The sequence below is a fragment of the Meriones unguiculatus genome, chromosome 9 (genome assembly GCF_030254825.1).
Source record: "Meriones unguiculatus strain TT.TT164.6M chromosome 9, Bangor_MerUng_6.1, whole genome shotgun sequence".
In the NCBI taxonomy this organism is placed as follows: domain Eukaryota; kingdom Metazoa; phylum Chordata; class Mammalia; order Rodentia; family Muridae; genus Meriones; species Meriones unguiculatus.
Genome location: NC_083357.1, coordinates 100,303,040 through 100,319,900, shown reverse-complemented (window position 1 = coordinate 100,319,900; position 16,861 = coordinate 100,303,040).

The window sequence follows — 16,861 nt, the reverse complement described above, 5'->3', positions numbered from 1 at the left end:
ACTAAGACCCAAGACCTAGGGACTGTTACACTGCAGCAGAAGGAAAGGATTCTGGGATTCCTCCCTCACCAGATCCAGGGGCGATCTAGGCAGGGAAGCTGTTAGCTGATACTGTATGTGAGAAAGGAGGAACGTGCAGAAGAAAAGAAAGCACAGCACTGAAAGCTCAGAGTAGATACAATTACAGAAACAGATATCAGAATCACCAATTCAACAAATAATTTTTTGAATAAGAATTAAAAAAAATAAATGTAGTTTCTGGGAGTGCTATGTTGGTGCTTGCAGAAAAAGCACAACTGTTACAGAAGCTTTGGAAATGCAGAAGTAAACCATAGGGCACAAAGAATATATAAACTGAGGAAATTAGCTGGTCCCTATTTTTGCTAGAAAAGTGCTGGTAAAATCAGACAGCAAGAAGCATATTCAACAAAATAATAATTCAATAATGCTCAATAGGTATAGAGGCTTGCTGTGCTAGCCCAGTGATCTGAGCTCAATCCCTGGAACTCATGTAAAGGACTAGTATGAAAGCTATGGAAGCCACCAAAGTGACAAGGGACAGTCACTAGAGTTGGCATAATGTTTATGGGGATAAACAAAAATAGCTCAAAATGAGGTGTAATCAGAGACCTTCCTGAAGGGTTGAATGTGTTTGCTGTAGCCCTCTCTATTCACACATATTTATATGTTACTTTAAGGATATAGTAAATCATGAATCTATCCTTAGCATAAGAAAAAGAAGAAAATTTCTCAATCAATTCTCTAAATAATGCCTACCTCTATAAAGCTTAGTGTGCCATCCTGTGTAGCTCCCTAGATAGGCTCTTAATGAAGTACTGTATCTTCACATTAGATTCACTGCTTAACTTATACTATTATTTGGCTAGTTGAATAGTGACTAAACCGATAGCTGGTCATGCAAATAGTGTAAAATGAAGGACTAAGGAACAACAAGGTAGACAACTCACTGAGAGGGAGGACGGTGGAGGCTTTTCTCATGGAAGTGCATACCAGTTGGCTGTCCAGTGCCAAACCACAGCTCTGACAGCATATATACAAATGGCATTATATAAAATAAACAGGTTATATTTAGGAATATATCTGTATGTACATATATGCATGCAATAACAATCAGAGAAATAAAAAGTCACACATATGAAGAATAGGGGGAAAGACCGTGGAAGGGCTTGGAGGAAATAAAAAGAAGGAAGAAAAATTGTAACTATGTAGAGGAATTTTAATCTGGCAATATGGCTACTCTGGCAAGGGATCACATCCAAAGACCTTTTAGATCTGTGTGATCTCACTGGAATAACACACCTTTGATCCCTTTAGCTAAAATACAGACATGTTCAAGTACACATGTTTAATCCCAATCAATGAAGATAGAGTTAATTTGTAGAAGGAAGCACCCACATTTCTGTGAGTCTCTTTGCAAACATTGAAAGAAGGTAAATCATCATTGATTGAATGTGTACTTTGGTCAAAATTCTGTATCACTGAAATACAACTTGAGAACTTTACTTACTCTTTACAATACTCGGAGCTGTAAAATTAACCAAATCGTAATTCTTTTAAATGCAAAGAGGTTGACATTTATGTTTTAATGATTTTTCAGCTGTTAATAATCTAAGACGTCCTAGGATTTTTCACTTGGACTGTACAAAGACAGGGCACATGAGATGGTATAGAGGAATTTTAATCCAGCAGTATGGCTACCCTGGAAAGGGATCTCATTCAAAGACCTTGATCTACGTGATCTGGCTGAAATACAGACATTCCCTTATACCCATCTTTAATCCCTCTGGCTGGGATACACACCCTACATCTCTCTGGCTAGAATTTAGAATTTAGTACACATCTTCTAATTCCAAACAATGACATATAATTGAGGGGCAGACAAAGCGATGAATCAGAGAAAGATTTGACAGAGTGAGTTACAGACAGGATTCACCCAACTCTCATGAGAACAGACAGGAAAGAGAAGCTCCCTAAGAGCAGTGCAGAGAGAGAGCAGGGACTTGGGGAGACAGTACAGTAGAGTTCAGGAGTACAATACAGTTCAGTTTGATATAATTCAGTTGAATTCATGCAGTTCAATTTGTAGAGTCAGAGGCAGCTTTCCCAAGGAGAGGACTTCAGTGAGAAGCAGGGAGAAGCTAATTTGACTCAGTCAGCTTAGAGAGGAATTTTGAGCCAGAACAGCTGAGTTGAACCAGCCAGCCAGAATCCAGAAAGAACTGGAAAAGGTGAGTTTCTTCAGAGGCTGAAAACATTCTAGTCCTCAGTTAGCAGACAGAGGCTGGGAGCTGGAGGCTTCAAGGTCTGGACTTGCAAAAGATTCAGTTTTTTGGAGGCTAAAAGCTTCCAGGCCAAGAACTAGGGGTAGTTAGACAGAAATCCTCTGGGCTTAGCCCAAGCCATGTATTTATAAAGCTTAGGTATGGCTCTCATTTCATCCCCTCATCTAAGGAAAAAAAGAAAAACATTTACAAGACAGCTATATTTTCCTCTGATTTTGATACTTGGTCCACAGAATCACATTCATTTTTTGTTCATGGACAGTGAAATGGCCTGGAATTTTCAAAAGCACTTTAAGGGTTTTAGAGTTGATATGTTTTACTAACGCTTTTTTTTTCAATTTGTTTATTTGTTTGCCTACACAAATCCTTTTAGTACTCGTTTTGTCTACCTGTAAAATAATAAAGTCTCCAGGCACTGGCCACTGGGTCATACACCAGACAGGACCACAGCACTCAGGAATTTTGCTCTGGGGCCCAGCTTGCATGGCCGCCTGAAGCACGTAAGAGACACGCTCTCCCTGCCTGGAGCTCCCTACACGAGCTTCAAAAGAAGCTCGTGGCTTCCTGAACTGGGTTTCCATAACTTAGGTCCGCCTCCTGGGAACCACATTTCAGGTCACCAGCATCCAACACCAGGATCACCCCCAGCTCCTTGAAATTTTGCCCTAGTAGACCCATGAAGAAAACCAGAAAGAATGGGACATGAGAAAGAAAAAGAGGGAAGGAAGGAAGAAAAATAAAAAAGAAAGAAAACAAGAAAAAGAAATACACAGCAGGAGTGATAGCTGTGTTACACAGGGTCTTTTGGCAGGGAGAGGATGATACACATGTGTTGTGTGATAAACTTTTTTCTGGAGAGATGCTACACACTTGTCTTCTTACCCTAGATAGGGAGTCCATGACAGACCAAAGCAAGGATATAATCAAAGTCCAACTTGGTGAACCAACGAGTTTTCCTGGGGTTACTCACAGGACTATGGGTGAGGGATTACTTCCAGGAGCAGAAACGCCTCACAGACAGCGTCATCTTCCAAGCCTATCCCAGGATAGATGGCAGCTCACAAAAGCAGGGAGCCTGGAGCTCACTACAGTACCTGCAGGCAGCTCAACAGGTTGAAGGGTGTTCTTTTCTAGTGACTCAGTTGATCTAAACTTCTTCTAAGCAGCTCAGCTGGGTTTTTCTTCTGGACAGCTTGTCTGGTCTCAGAGTCTTTGCAGCTTGGCTTCTCTGACAATGACTCCCAGCAGCTTTATTGTTCCCTTTTGAAAGGAGGGGCCTAGTGAGTCTGGTTAGTTTCAGGGAGATCTTGAAATGGCTGGAGTAGTTTACCTCCCAGTGTAAAGACTCCTGCAGAATGGAATGTTTCAGTCTCAGAAAACCAGAAAACTGTTACAGAACAACATGTTCTAAAATTGACTACAGAGATGGCTTCATAGTTCTTAGTATACTAAATCTGTGGGTGTGTTGTGTGCTAAATGGATTCCATTTCAGTAAAGATATGTTTTGGACATAGCAAGTGATGCTCTACCCTCAAATGCTCCAAAGTCTAATTTAGACTGCTAAGAGATGGAGATATTTTTCAGCCACAAGAAGAATTATAAACTTGCCTGGGTTGATTCAAATAATTTGGCACAGGACCTGTGGGAATTGGCCTTGAAACTGATACTCAGCCAGCATACTCAGTGACCAGTAGTGACAATGTCAGGATGGCACTTTACTTGTCATATTTGTTACTGTCTGCAGTAAACACTGCTTCCTTGGGGCCATGCACTGGGCATGTACAATCTTCCCAAGTGTGGAGTATGGCAGACTCCTTAGTCCTGAGTGTTCTGTCACAAACCTTATGCCTATGAGCACCAGACTAGTAAGAACAAGAAAGAAAGAAAGATTTCAGATAGGAGAAATTAACTAAAATGTCCCTCACCTACATAGTCTTTCATTTGCTTGGAAGTTTGCTAGTTAGGGATTACTGAAGAATAGAACCAATGCATGGGCAATCCAATAATGGCCATCTACATGCTAGAGAGGCCAGGAATGTGACAGTAGCTCAACTCAAGCTGAATTGCCCCACATTCTCAGTCCAGTGTTAAAGGCCCACAGCATCCCTGGTTAGTTGGTGGTACTGACATACTGAAAGTCCCAAGAAACTGGTGTCTGAGGTCAGTGGTAGATGACGAAGCCATACACATACTAATACAGCTTGCACACAGGCTACCGTCTGTCACCTTCCTTCCGTACAGGCCCACTGGATGGTGTACTGTAAATTTAGGGTATCATTTTTCTTCAGTCACTGTCCCCTACAGACACACAGAAGTGAATTTCATGTGTCCATAGTCATCTCTTAATCTAGTCAGCTGGATTAAGACCAACCATCAGGGAAATGCTCAGTGTTCACACAATGCTATTCTCAAGAGCAATTTAAACATTCTTTTTATGGTGATGCAACTGTTATAAGACTGACCATCACGATAGTTTCTTTACATCTCTGAGACTATATTCAAGACATGGCTGAATTGTATGGCACATGGATTATGTTATATACTATATTAGATTATAATATACTATATTATATTATGTGTAACCATGCATTTACCATTCTATGTCATTAGAATGTTACTTCAACTCCTCATTGCTTCACTTCTTCCAAATGGAGACCTGTCACCTGCTTCCTGATTTGTACAGGGTTGAGACACAACTCAGTAAAGAAAACTGACAGTCAGTTCTCGTCATTTATTTAGACTTGAATGAAGAAAGAAATTTATCTGCAGAGATAATACTCTGTCACTTTTCATGTATAGCCAGATATATTTAGTAGGAAAGTTTTGTCTACTAGAAAAGATATACAAATGGCTCCCTTTAAGATAGCATTCATTCAATCCAAAACCATTTATTCAACATGTGCCAGCCATGGTGTGAGGCTTTAAGGATGTAGGGGTGAAAATGTTCATCCCATCTCTCCATATACCACCAGTGTAACTCCAACACAAAGGACAAGCTTGCAACAGAAAATTGATATAATTATTTAACAAAATTTTATATGACAGGGAAGCTTTCAAAAATGAGAAGTTGATATAGGGAAAACTATTTTTATCCTTAGATTCCATTTAGAATGGATAACTGTAGAAATGTGACTGGACAAAAGGAGATTGTCCTGGTTTCCTTTTCTTGCTCTGATAAAATGCTTTGGCCCAAAGCAGCTGAGCTAAGAAAAAGGTTTGTTTCAGCTAACAGGTCACAGGGCATCTGAGAAGCTGTCAAAGTAGAAACTCAAGTGCCACAAAGGGATCCTGCTTTCTGGATTACTCTCAGACTCCCGTGCAGCTAGTGTACAGCCCAGACCTACCTTTCTTGGGATGGTCCATCTACAGAGGACTAATCCCTGCCACATCAATTAACAATCAATATAGTCCTTCATCCCTAGCCTCAGGCATCTTATCCAGGCAATCCTTCAGTTAAGAATTTCTGTTTCTTGAGGTTGTCAAGTTGATAATTGAAGCTAACCAGGACAGAGATGGTCTAAGGGTAATAACCTCTGGGATGAGTAGGGTTCAGCAAATTTAGAGTCTTCTCAATCCCTCTGTATAGCATCTCTTCCAAGGTATAGTGTGGGATGCATGTCATATGAAGGCCTTCAGAAGGGAAAAGAGGTCCAGAGTGACATTTTGGGTCATATGGTTGTTTTCAAAGAGAGCTCTAGTTTCTATGACTCACTTAAGGGAAGAACAGGGAGGGAGGGGAAAACGAGTGCAGGAGAAGCCAAGTGCAAACATCTTGTTTCTGGGTCCTTTATTTCTTTACTTCAAAGTATTCACCACGCCAGAAGATCAAACGTGGGGTAACATGTCCTGAGCCCCAACAGAAGCATGATGATATCTGAGGTTCGATCTTTCCATCAGCCTAAGTACCAGTCTGATGTCTTCAGTGCACATTACTGTCTGTGAAACTTGCTTTTTCTTCAGGAAAAAAAAAAGTGATCATCTCAAGTCCTTTTACTCAGAAGATTCTCATTCCTGTTTTTCTAATGTTTGTGCAAAAGAGGCTTAAGTGAGGAAGCAGCACACTGTGAGTGTGTTTGGAAACAAAACTACCAATCTCTTTGATGCTTTTTGTTCTAAATTATGCACGAAATTAAAATATATTTACAAAAGAAATTTCCTAATACACAGTCTTCAAGTTTTGAATGTTGTTAGAGTTGCTTATTGCAAACAAAAGTTGTGAAATTTTTATGTTCCTAACAGGACCATATACTCTAAAAGAATTCCAAGAAGACAAGAGTTTTGGAGTAATGTGCAAAGCACAGAAGAAGAATTAGGGTGAAAATTTAATAGAGAAGGGGCAGGGAAACTGGGATCTAATTAACAAGTTAATAAGAGCAATTATTAATGGACTTTTTATTATAATGTAGCTATTTTGTTTTTTCTATTTATTTACTTATTATGTGACAATAATATATCCTGAGACTATTCTACTGCACTTTATAGACACATTCATTGCTTCATTTTTTTTACCTTCCTTATAAAGCAACATTTTATAACCATCACTCCATTTTATATAGATTTTGTAATACTCCAATGCTTGAGTTTACCATCTTTTACTTTACTAGCCCCTAACAATAAAGGTTTTTAGCCAGGTCAAATTTTGCTCTTGACATGCATGATATAAAATTTCTTTGAGTGTAAATCTGTTTGTACTTCCCCAGAATGCTATCATTCATTCTCCCACATTGTCTCTATGATGATCCCTGTCTCGTCTTTCTCTCTTTGTTCTGATATAAGCTTGCTCACCTCATTTTGTCTATCTGTTGTACAGAAAGTAATGACAGAGAGAGGGGGAGGGTTCTGTGTCTCTCAGTGCCACCACCACCAATGAGTGCCACCAGGGCACCATGCTGGACGTCCGTACTTCTCTACCGGAAGTCCGTACTCTCCACCGGAAGTCGAGCCATGTTGGCTTCAGAAAAGGGGGAAGGTCAAGTGCAGGGTTCCGCTTCCATAAGGAACAGCTAGAACTCATAGAATGAGGTCCTCGCAACAATATTTTCATCTCACCAGGAACGTGAAAAAGGGTTTTTCCACAAGGGTGTGCTGATTTAATAAGATTTCCGGCAGTGGAAACTGAGTTCCGAAGCCAAGATGGCGGTGGTACCACATTGTTAAACAGCCCTTTGGTTCAACCGTTGTCTTCATGGCAGAGGGCGCAGGTGAACGCCCTTGCCTGCTCTGGTTTATAGACAGAACGCAGCAAGTTCCCAGGCTGAGTCAAAGTTCCCAGGGAGAGCTCAGCACTCAGGGACCAAGTCAGCGAAACCAGTGAATGCTTCCTGGCAGCCAGCAGCTCGCTCCCGCAGATGAGCACTGAACTGAAAGGCAAGCTCCAGAGGCAACCGAGCCAGTTTTTCTGTGACTGCCTGGCTGGAAGTCAAGTCTGGAGGTCCAACGATGAGTTCTTTAGGTAGAACTGAAGCCAGTCATTCCCCAGAGTAAAGACAAATCTCAAACGGTATTTGATGAAATCGATGGTGTGCTTTATTTCACGAACAGGGTCATTATAAACCTTGGGAGGTAGGGAAGGGTTTTAAGGATAAACGTGCTTATAGGCTGTGGCTAGGGTACTGGTTATGCTCTGTTTACACGGGGAAAGATAACTGGTGACAGCTTACATGACTGGCCACCTGGAACCACCTGGGGTTTGTGTCACATGCTCCTGGGGCAGGCACAGAAGCAAGGAGAGAGCTTTGTCCCATACTTAACCATTCCCAGGTTGAGATTTTTCAATACTCAAATCTGAGTTCTCGGGGTTTGAACATGCTCCATCTCCATCCTATCCCAATACCCCTGGAGGCACAGTCCACGAACCCTACAAAAGAGAGAGACAGACAGAGACAGAGAAAGAAATATCTTTCCTCTATATACCTCAAATTCTGAACTATGTTTTCTCAAAAGATTCATTATAAAATAAGTAAAACGTTCCCACAGTATACCACATTTCATTATGTAAATAGCTTTCTCCTGCACTCACCTGCATTATGATTGAGAACCTGCTAATTAATTATACCAGAGGGCAAAACTACAAAGGCCAATTTACATTCTCTTTGTGGGGTCCCGGATTTTTTTCTGGGAACCCAAGAGAAAAGGTGTTACAGAGGACTTAATTACCCAGTCACCCGTTGCTTGTCCCTGTGGGTTTAAGTCTGTGGCTGAGCTTGCCTCATAGCTTTGGCCTGCTCTGTGGGAGACTTCCAGGATCCTGTTAGTTCAGGTGCAGGAGTCAGGGGTTGAGGGTTGAGTCTCCTACTTCACCACTGGCTGACATTATGCTCAACAAGCAGACAGCCCTTGACTCGGGAAAATGCCTTTCAGTTTGTCAACTCTAATGGTGTGAAGCCCATTTCCATTAATAGAATCATGCTTTGAATTTGAACTTTTCTCCGGTTAGTAATTGTGTTACAGTGCTTGGCAGAGGTAGAGAACCTCAGCTTCCCTTCAGTTACAGAGTCATAAGAGGAAACAGTCTGTGCTCTGCAGTTTGCTTTGCAGCTACGCTACAATATTCAGTAGGCTAGATATAGCAAGTATGTAGTATAACATTGCCTCTTTCTTTTCTCCCTCTGCCTCCTCTCTCTCTCTCTCTCTCTCTCTCTCTCTCTCTCTCTCTCTGTGTGTGTGTGTGTGTGTGTGTGTGTGTGTGTGTGTGTGTGTGTTCTGTGGTAGGAACCCTGGCCTTCATACATTAGGCAATCGCTCCATCCCTGGATTATATTGCCCACCTAGTAAAGTGTCTATAATTTTGAGTGTCTATAATGAGAAATACAAGGAAAGCATGGGAAATCTTCAATTGCCTGTTCCCTGTGTGCTGTTTAATACAATTGGCCAGGGACAGAATAACATGGTGAATTGCATGCCGGAGTTGCAACTCTGAGACCTTCATGCACATAAATTGGCTCTGATTTGCTACATAATCATGAAAAATATCTTTTTGTTTTCTGAGTCTGTATTTAGAAAGCAGTCAGCAGTGCTTCGCAGAAACAGCTTAATATTATTCATGAATATGCTCATAAAGTACATATGAAGATAAAATTCAAACATCTGCATATCTTTTCTATATTTAAAACTTACATGTGCCAGAATTCTTAAAGATGTTTAAGGTTCACTGATACTGTCTTTATAAGTCTTCAAAGTAGTTGGTATCACAGTCCTCAATTTAAAGACTAAGCAGAGAACAGTTAAATGACATTCCTTGAGTACATGCCTTGCTGATGTCCATACAAGCAGTGTTCTGGCGATGCAACTTATTTTTTCTATGCTTCCTGACTTTGGTGCCTCAGGCAAGACAGGTCCTCAAATAATAATAATTAATTAAGCAAGACAAGTTCCATATAGTAGAATATGCTTGTCTGAAATGTTTTAGTACTCTGCTTTGACAGTCTTTGGCTACCAAAATGGGGTCACCAACTTTCTGAGTAGGAGAGTCTAAAATGTAATCATTGCTTTACATCACTGTGGCTTCAGTGTGTCCCATCAGTTTCATGTTCGAGAAACTGAACTCCAAATTAGTATGAAGATATTTTGGAGTGTGTCCTTTGAGAAGTAACTGGAATTAGATAAAAATTGTCAGCTTCATGGTGGACTGGTGGCTTCCCAAGAAAGAGAGTCAGTCTGAGATGACACAGTCTGAGATGACACATGCATATTCTGTTCAGCATATGATGGCCCCTATCGGGGTAGGATCCAGCCCTGAGGCAGACTGTCGAGCAGATGCTGGCCTCCAAAACCACAGGCCAGATGAAGTCCTTTACAAGTTACTCAATCTCCAGCATTTCATTGTAAAAGGAAGAGAGACTAAAACACAGAAAAAGCTTCATAATTGTCTCTGGACTGCAGATACCCATAAACTTCCATGGAGATGCCTTTCATGCAGATGCCTTCTAAATAGATCAAAGATTTCACCCAAGTAGTCAAGAGTGCTTACAATGTTTAGAAATCTATATTCACTAGTGCTTGTTTCACTTATCTTAGAGGTACATCAATGAAAGTATTTTTGAGCCACTAAATTTATTTTAAAACTATCCTCATTCAGTCGGGGTAACACTTGAGTTTTCATCTACTTTCTTCTAGTAGAAATATTAACCTCTTTATGTCCCCAAATAAATCCTTTATCTACCTTTCTTCCACTTTTTGGCTGTAGCTGCTGCATGTGAATATTTGTGAAAATGGACCCCTGCTTTCCAAGCCAACTTTATGTATCGTAGCCATATAGGGCTAGGGTACCTTCCCTCTTGTACTCCACTGCCACCAGTGGTGGCTCCAACACCCTGTGGTCGGACCAACTCTTGTTTTCACTTTCTCAAGAACATGTTTTAGGTGGCCCAAGTTAGGAACCTTTCTCCTAAATCGCTTCTGGACCCTGAGTGTCTCAGTCTAAGGCCTTGGATGTTTGTGTCGCTCATCACAAAGGTGAAGAACAGCTCACACAACACAGAGTGAAGAGTCTTTTTGGCTAGGAACACTTGGTGGAGTCAGGTAGCAGAAGAGAGACAGGAAATGGTTTGCTTATAATCCTTAACACCCTCCCTTCCTACATTTTTTTAACCTGGATAACTGTTGTACTTATTTATTATATGACTTCACACAAAAGTAGTTTTGAAAATTAAAACTATCTTGAAATTTTATCTCATCTCAGTCAGAATGCCTATCATCAGGTAAATAGATAATAACAAATGCTGGTGAAGCAGTGGGAGGAATAAAAACCAAAACAACCCCCCCCCCAAAGCTCTATTAACTGTTGACAGGAAGTGTAAACTGGTGTAACTACTACTGAAATTTTTAGATGCTTCTAAAAATTAAAAATATAACTATCACACAACCCATCTATATCTTCTTTTGGAAATATAGCCAAAGGACTCACTACTGTACCACAGAGGTACTTGTATATACATGTTTTTTACTGATCTATTCACAAGAGCAAGGAAATGAAACCATTGTAAATGCCCATAAAAAGAAAAGGAATAGTGAAATTGTAGAACATAATCACAAATAATCCTACATCCAACAAAGGGCTAATATCCAAAATTTATACAGAACTCAAGACATTAAACATCAATAACCAAAATAATGCAATAAAAAAATGAGGTACAGAGCTAAACAAAGAATTCTTAACAGAGAAATCTCATATGGCCAAGAAGCACTTAAAGAAATGCTCAACAGGGAAATGTAAATCAAAACAATTCTGAGATTCCATCTTACACCTGTCAGAATGGCTAAGGTAAAAAACTCAAGTGACAGCACATGCTGTGAGGATGTGGAGAAAGAGGAACACTCTTCCATTGCTGGTGGGAGTACAAACTTGTACAACCAAGAATAGCTCTACCTCAAGACCCAGCTATACCACTCCTGGGCATATACCCAAAGATGTTATGCTATACAACAAAGACACTTGCTCAGCTATGTTTACAGCAGCTTTTTTCATAATAGCCAGAAACTGAAAACAACCTATATGTCCTTCAACCAAAAAATGGATAAAGAAACTGTGGTGCATTTATACAAAAGACTACTATTCACCTATTAAAAACAAAACAAAAATCATGAAATTTGGAGGCAAATGGATGGAACTAGAAAAGATCACCCTGAGTGAAGTAACCCAGAAGCAGAAAGACACACATGGTATGTACTTCTAAGTGGATTTTAGCTATATAGTAGAGTTAAACACTACAATTCATAGATCCAAAGAAAATAAGTAACAAGGAAGACCCAAGAAAGGATGCTTAAATCTCACTCAGAAGAGAAAATAGAATAAACAGCAGAAGTGGTTGAAGAGTCTTGTGGAAAAGTGGGGGGGGGGGGGTGGATAGAAGGACCTGGAGATGACAAGAGCTCCTTATATAAGAAGACCCACAGAGCCAACTAACCAGGGCCCAGAGGAGCTTGCAGAAACTGAAGCACCAACCAAGGACCATGCATAGAATGGACCTAAGCGCTCTACATAGATGTAGCATATGGGCAGCTCAGGCTTCATGGGGGTTTCTTAGTAAAGGGAACAGAGACTGTCTCCAACATAGACTCTATTGCCCGCTTTTTGATCAATTCCCCTTGGCAGGGTTTCCCCAGGGGAAGAGAACAAGGTTAGTCCTGATGAGACTTGATAAACTAGGATAGGTGGGTGGGGGCTCCCTTTTTCCGAGGAATAAGGAAGAGGGGACAGTGGAAGAGGGAGGGAGGCTGAGACTGAGAGGAGAGGACAGAGGGGGCTACGATTGGGATGTAAAGTGAATAAATAAAACATAGAAAAGTGAACTTATAAAACTTTAGAAAAAAATGGATGTTTCTGGAGATTACCATATGAAGTGAGATAACACCGATTCAGAAAGTCAGGGTATATCATTTCTCACGTAGATCCTAGCCTCTAATTTTTAGGTATGTATATGTGTGAGTGTGTGTATAGACAGGACTAGGGAAGGTTTTGAGGAAAAGGGGTGGTAAATACAATACATGTGATGTGAAAATGTAAAGGAAGCTGCTGAGGGCAGAAGAGTATAGTAAAGGCAAAGGAAGAGGTGGTAAAGAGTGATAGAGAAGCAACGAAAAAGTATGTTTAAAATCTAGTATTTCGTATACTGATTTTTAAAACTAGCTTTGACTATCCCTCTATCCCAAAATTGTGAAGCAGCCCTTGTATTTATGAAACCTAACACTCCAAGCCCCTCTTATCTGGTTCTTTTGTTATGAGTTCCATACTTGCACCCCTGGTGAACACTGCATGCCCAGACCTGGACACTGGAGACTGTTTGCTTTTTCTTATGCACATTTAAAGTTTGAGCTCACTAAATTCAGTGAAATTTTCCTACTCAAATCAAGTCTCAGTAGTAGTGAATTTTGTTGCTCTTCTTTTATCCCATGAGCTATTTCTTTCCCATCATTTTGTTGGGGGGGAAAAAAACAGGAACCTTCTGGCAGTAATGACAGCTGTTTAACAACTTGAAATTTTGTTTAGAGAAAAAGTTGGTTCACATGCTGTGTGAAATGTTAGCTGTCAACCTCGGGAAAGCAGACCGTGCTTTAGAACAGTGTATGTGAAGTTGCTCTAGGCCGGAGAGGTCGGCTACTGACTGCAGGAAGAATGTCTCAGGCGTCCTACCTCCTGGGCCTGTCAGAGGGCTTCCCCCCAAGCTCCATGAAATTTCCAACACAAGTGCCATCAAGCATGCAATTCCCACAACTGTAAAAGGCTGTTGACAACTCCCCAGCCTGCACACTTCCCACATGTCGTCCAGCAAAAGCCCAGTAAATCTTACAATATGTAAAATCTCAGTAATTCTGGGACAAACTTTCCATGATAATTTTTTTAATAGTTATGACGTAGTTTTCTTCCTAACAGCATTGTGACTATTATCCAGGGGTGGTGGCATGGGAAATGGTCCCAGGGTTATCTCTTGTTTCCTCACATCTATAATTCCTTTTCCGACGTGCTCATTTGTAACATACAATAGACATTGATAAGCTATCAGTCACGTGAACATTTAAGGGAAGAAAAGTATCCACTGAATGAAAGATTGCTAATTCTTTGTAACAAGGTCCCAACGCATATTCTGGTCCTCTGGAGTATTTATGAAGAATATCTAATATTTAGAAAGTAACGAAGCACCTATTTTGAATGAATAAAATTGAATAAGATATCATTAAACTTGACACAAATATTTAGGTTGAATGTAGCATACATCACAGACCCTTTATTTTATGCTATAAATAGGGGGGAAATGCATTAAGCTGAATCTAATCCTGTCTGAAGTCCTGAGACAGCATGCATGTAAAAGCAGTGTGGCCATTGCTTTTACACTAGCCACATGACACGCAGTTTGTGATGATTAGGGTAATGAAAAGTAACTGAGTGTATGGAAACTGAGCAAAAGCTAGGCTGTGGGTTATAAACATCCATATATCTCATGGATCATCCATATGGAAATTGTAGTTGAAATAGAATAGCAGACAGTAGGAAAAAAAACATGCTCAATGACAAAATATATGTTACTGTTCAAAACAGAAAATAAATATAAGGAAGTAGATGGGGCTTGCTGCTTCCAAAAGTAGAAATTGACACAGCTGATAGTTCTGGTTCCCACTGGGTTAAAAACTGAGAGTGTTCAGCTCAAGTTTAGAAAGAGATGTTGGTATGACTTTATGGCTAGAGGCTTCTAATCTCCCCCAGGGGAGAGCACATTTTTTATTCAGCAATAAATGGTCAGCCCTTAAAACATACAGACAAACTATACAGACTGAGCAGGTTGTAATTAGGCATACATATATAAATATGAATGGAACTGTACAACTATTATTTAAAGAAAAGCCATGAATTTGAAACAGAACAAGAAGGGAAATATGGGATAGTTTGGAAGGAGGAAACGGAAGGAGGGAATGAGGAGTGGGGGCATTCAGTACTCTGTCTTCAGGATTTCTACTGTGAGTGCTATCACTGTGGGGTAGGGGCCCACACTACAGACAGTAGGAGATTCAAGAACTCTCACTGAAGAGACACTGGCAACCAGTATTCAAGAGTTCACAAGGAATTGAAATTTACGAACAATTGCTGTTAGAAACTCAATAGAGATAAAATTAAAGGTAATAAAGAAATATGAAAGTCAGTTTCAAGTACATTTATGAAGGATTTTCAACACAATAAGAGATACAAATCACTGGGGAAACAGAAAAATACATAAGATAATAGCAAGAAGGACAGAAAAAAAGGAAACTACTACAAATAATATAGTAATTGAAATAATAGAAAAAGCAGAAACTTTCTGGATTGAAACAGAATAGAATAGAAAAAGAATAGAGACAGTGAACAAGAAGAACATACTGATGCATTCTGGCACAGCATTGCAGAGAGATTAATAGAGATAGGTTATGGAGACAGAAAATAGTCTGAGTAGCATACAACAATCAATACTTCAGGAAAAGAAAATAACGGTAAAGCCAGAAGAACAACATCATGACAGGGTGGTGTCTCCTCACAGCAATAAGACCCTAACTAAGACAATGATGGATTACCAGAAGAAATCCTAAGCATCACATATATTAATGCTCCTAGTTACACAGTGTTTCAGACAAAAAAGAGTGCATATATATATATATATATATATATACAATCTATAATCTATAAAAATTAAGAAAATTCCTTTAGATCTATAAAATAAATTCCTGCAATACAAACACAACATTCTCAACAGCACACCTAGTGCATTTTTTCCTAATAATCATAAGAAAATGATCGAACAAAATTGAGTTAAAGAAGTCATTCCATTAAGTTCACCAAATATCTTTCCTTGAAAGAAACACACTTATGAAGAAAAAACATAACAATATCGTGTTTGTGTATTACCTCAGCATTAAATAAGCTTGTGTTAATTTGGATGGCAATGTTTGTTATAGTGAGCAGTATTGATGACAGGATACGGCTCACCGTGGAAGATTTTTAAGGATGTTTTGAGCTTCCATCATCACTATAGTACCTATGGTGATTATAAATGACAAATTAACAACATATATATTTATTTTTAAAGCCTTGATAAATACCTTGTGTAACATACATGTTTCAAACACTGGCACTCATGCAAAAGCCATTAAAAATCTCTTGAAAGTTTGTCTTCATGAGAAACAAGAAAAAATCATGTTGGTTAAATGACAAAAATACTTAATAGTACTCTAGCCTTTTCTTAGTTGCTCCTTAGAATTAAAAGAACAAACTTGGAATGTGTCTTTGTAAAAACACTGTCAACTTCTAGTGTCAAAGTTACTCTAAAAGAATATAAATTAGAGCAACTCTTTATTATAAGGCTTTGAGGTTCTGTTCTATCTGCAGAGAGGTAAAACCCAGAAGCCACCTACAAAAGAGAGGGTATTCTGAAACTTTTTAGTCCTTTAAAGTTTCATAGAAAAACATATATTTGCAATAATAAAGTTTTACAATTTCATATGCTGCTTTAATTCAGTCACCTTAAAAACTTGGTAGTATGATGAGTGAAAAGATTTAAGACTTTTATTTGGATGAAGGATGAATAATACAAAACTGAAGAGAGTAAGGTAAGGGTTTTTTTGTTGTTTTTTTGTTTTGTTTTACATTACATAGTGCAAGTATTTTAACAGTTTCTTTGAGGAATGTATAATGAAAAAAAAAGGGGGGGTGATTCTTCACAACCTGGAAATCACCCTCTGTGAATTCAGTTGCATAGAATGACAATATGGAAGCTTTTTGTGTCTCTAGCTTGCCTGAGTGGGTTTACCATTCAATGGCTTCAGTTGGGGTTCAGCTTTCTCTCCTTTGAGCCACCTGTTTGAGTGAGAGGCTATTGCTATGGGAACTAGCTCCTGGAGTTAGCCTTCTCTTTTTGTTGCCTCTTCCTCTTAAATATCAGGAAAAGCCAAGGAAGCAGTGTCTTGGCAAAGGAGACTGGGTCCTAAGTCCACCCCTCCACTTCCTCTACACCTACAATACACATTGTTTTCTGTAAAATGAGGTGATGGGAAGCTGGGGTTCATTGGGAAGAGAACATCTTCTAGTCAAGCATGTC